Raw genomic sequence first — 3,810 nt, forward strand, 5'->3', positions numbered from 1 at the left:
CCGCAGGGCTTTCTGTAGCAGCTCTGCTCCCTACCTGGGCCTGCCCTGGCTCAAACCAAATGTAGTCCTCTCACACATGTATTTCTGGAGCTGAACTCAAGTCACACTGGCCACATGCAAAGAAGAAACACCCACTGCAGCCTGGTCACAGCCCCACCATCGGCTGCATCCCTGGGAGGATCCCCAGGACTCGCCGGCCAGCACCCCTTCTGTGGCACCACTGCCTTCCTGGGTTCTCAGGGGATCTCACTGCAGTGACAATGAGGCGAATCCTTCCCCCTTCAAAGGTTGAAGTGCTCACTCAGGATTTCTCAGCAGCCAGAGCTGCAGGCCCACACCCTGGGGCCAGGCTGCAGAGCAAGCACGTCCGAGTCCCAGCTGAGGTACAGCCAGCCATGGCCCACTTGGGCTTGGGGGTCTCAGTCCGTTGTCTTGGATGGCGGGCGTCATGCATTTGTCTGGCCTGATCCGTCACCGGCCGTGTGGAGCCTGACTAGACAGCCTTGGCCCTAAAGGGTTTTCAGAAGCCGCCTCCAGTCTCTCACCAGCATGGGACGTGCTAACCACTGAGATCAGGCTTGGAGATGATGCCACCGCTGTCTGAATATGGAGCTACTCGGCACAGACTGCCTTGGATGGCACGACCCTAAATATAGGTGGCCTCCTGGTCATGCCCTCCAAGGAATGGAGCTCATGTCTGAACAGGAATGATTCTGTCAGAGACACTGGAGGCAAGTGTGAGCATCGCACTAACACTCCCCACGCCACTGCGCTCAGGAGGCCAAGTCCGGGTCTGAGGGCACGGCCACCCCCACACCCCCCTTCTCCTCCGCAGCCGTCTGGGCTGCATCTGTGCTGTTAGTTGAGCAGAGGGCTCAGTCTGAGCCAGGACAAGCTCCTCACTAGCATCCCTGAGGGTCACCAGAGCCCAGGGCAGGGTTCAAGAGAGGCACACCGTCTGAGTGGGGTGGAGGGTTGAGGCTCCCCAGAACATCCCTTTTGCTCAATTGAGGGCAGTGAGTGGCCTTGGTTTGGGCCCCTGCACCCTGGTCTTGGTCACTGCACAAACCCCCAGCCCTCGCTCCTCTGCTCTGGCCACGAAGCATTCCACAGCTGTGACTGAAGCGGGACGCTCCAGGTGGACCCTCCCATCTCTGTGGCAGAGGCTACCAGCAAGGTGTGCAGGGCCCGGGATTCAGGGCCAGGCGGGGGCCACAAGGCACAGGTCAGCATCTAATTCACCCAGAGTGGACAAGAAGCCTCAGGAGAATGTGGCAGGGGCTACGGGGTCAAAGCCAGGGACTCCAGAGTGTCACGAGACCAAGGTCTTGCTCCACTGATAGGGAAGACCCGTCTCCTGGGGCTGCTTTCTGAGCCCTAGTGCCCTGGCCTCGGGTTCTCTATCTCAAACCGCTTCCTGCTGCCAGGGCTCCAGCAGCCCCAGGGCCCAGCCTCCAGCTCTGTCCTTCCTGAGTCCTGGGCAGCTCCATGAAGCAGGTGCTGTTGTGCAAGGAGCTGACATGTGGGGAGGCAGTGGCTGGTGCCCAAGTCCCGGCAACAGGGCAGTAGCCAGGCCAGGGAAGCCTGGGAAGGCTATGAGGTGTCCAGAGGCCCTTCGGAGTGGCCGGGCCTCTGAGGCACTGTCCCAGGAGACACATGCAGGCCGGTTGCAGTGCAGGGCCCCCAGGAAGCCCCGGCCACAGGTCTCCCATGCCACCCTCCACCCCGCCTCTCTCCCCATCCAAGATCTTCCAGGGGACATGAGAGAACACCTAAAATACTTTGGTGCAACAGAGACAGATCAGCCACGGAGCCCTTGACAACATCCTGTTCTGTCCCGTCTGCTGCAGCTCCGGCCACATCCCTGGCCCCGACTCCGTGTCTCCTAAAGCTATGGCTGCAGACAGGTGTGTTTCTGGCTGGTTTCATCTGCACGGTGTTTTGAGAAGAATTCAGTTAGCTTTAATTAGTACAAATTTAATCAATTTTAATTAATTTTAACTAGTTAATTTTAAGTCTTTAATTAGTTAAGAAAGGCAGGGTTTCACATAAGAATTACAGATTTCAAGCTTCTCTTTAAAAGTTGGAAGCATCAAAAATCCAAGCCCACAGCCGGGTACTGGTGGGGAGCAGCGGGGGAGGACTGCTGACCCGAGGCCTGGCTCAGAGCATCTTCCACCCTGGGCCCTCACAGGCTCAGCTGCCCTGCAGCCAGAGCTTGAGCTTGCAGTCTTGGGTCGGCCTGGTCTTTCTGTCTGCTGGGGCGGTGGAGACGCTGTTGTGCTCAACTTACAAGTCTCAGGTCTCCCCTGACCGCAGGCCATGAGGACCTCTGCTGGTCACCCCCCTGGTGACTGGAGCTACCCTCTTCCGGGGACTGGGACGGGGGCATCCTTGTGGCCTGGAGGGGACCCTGCTGGTGGCCGCCCGACACTCAGTCCCCTCTTTCCAGCTCTGTGTGCTCCACTCCAGCTTCTGTTCTGGCTTTGATCAGTGACCTCCGACCTTCAGAGGGTTAGGGCAGGGGTCTTCCTGGAAACCTCATGGGAGCGTCTGTCCCGTGGCCACCTCCCGGGTGTAGACCTTGGTCCATGCGCACCATGGCTACCTCCTGGGTGCAGACCTTGGTCCATGCACACCGTGGCCATCTCCCGGGTGTAGACCTTGGTCCATGCGCAGCATCGCAGTGATGTCACTCACTGGGGCCGTGGGGACCACGTGGATCCAGCCTCAAGGTCCGCGACCCCCTCCCGGCACCTCCAGGACCGCGCAAGGGAGGCAGCTGGGCCCCTCGGGCTCGCGCGAAACTCTGCGTGTGTCGCTTTCTGCCAGCGCCCGCCGTTCGCGTGGAGACCACCCTGAACGGGAGGCTGCGGTCCCAGGCCCCGGGCCAGTCTCAGGCGCTCCCCACGCAGGCCGCCCGGCCCCCGCCGCCGCCCCCTGCACCTCCGTTCCCAGCAACCTGCGCCGCCACCCAAGCCGGTCCCCTTGCCCCTACAGCCGCCTCCAACACCCCCCACACCGCCCCTGCCCCGCCATGCTGTCCCCGCCGCCCCCTGCAACCCCCACCCCCACCGGCAGCGCCGCCCTCTGCGCCGCGTGGCTCCTGCGCTGGGACCCGCGGAGGCTCCGGGCGCCGCTCGCCCCCTGGTGGCCGCTCCCCGCGCTGCGTGCGGAAAACTCCCGGCCTCCGGGAGCGCGCACAAGGCGGCCCCGCACATCACCTAGGCGGGCTCCGCGGACTGGGCGCGGGGTCCTGGAAACGTCGACCCGGGGAATGGACCGAAAGTCCTGATGTCGTCAGAGGGGCTGCTGCTGGGGAGAAGGCGGGCGGCCTCGCCACTGAAGCCAAGAACAGGGCCGGCTGCTGGGGCTCAATGAATCTGGACAGTTAAAAGCGGACAAAATGGGAAAAACCCAAACAGGAAGAGGAAGGTTCATTGTCAACTTTTCATGGCAGTGATAGTAAAAACGATAGCACAGCGGCTTTAGTCCCCACAGCCAAGCGGAAGGACACGGCCACATGTCCATCCGCGAAGGAAAAATGAAAAGGTGGAGACGCACGCAGGGAGGATCGCCGGCCTGAGAGGAAGTTCCCGCGCCGCGGTCCCGTGCGGGGGCCCGGAGACACGATGCTGAGCGCACCTGGCCAGGCACCAGAGGACGCCCGCGGTGCGCGGTTCCACTGAGAGGCCGCCGTGGCCAAACCCGGCCAGAAAGTGGGATGGGGACGCGGGCGATTGGGAGGGAGGACACGGGAGATTGGGGGGACGCGGGGAACTGGGATGGGGCGCAGGGGATTGGGATGGG

This window comes from Piliocolobus tephrosceles, chromosome 19 (genome assembly GCF_002776525.5).
Source record: "Piliocolobus tephrosceles isolate RC106 chromosome 19, ASM277652v3, whole genome shotgun sequence".
Taxonomy (NCBI): domain Eukaryota; kingdom Metazoa; phylum Chordata; class Mammalia; order Primates; family Cercopithecidae; genus Piliocolobus; species Piliocolobus tephrosceles.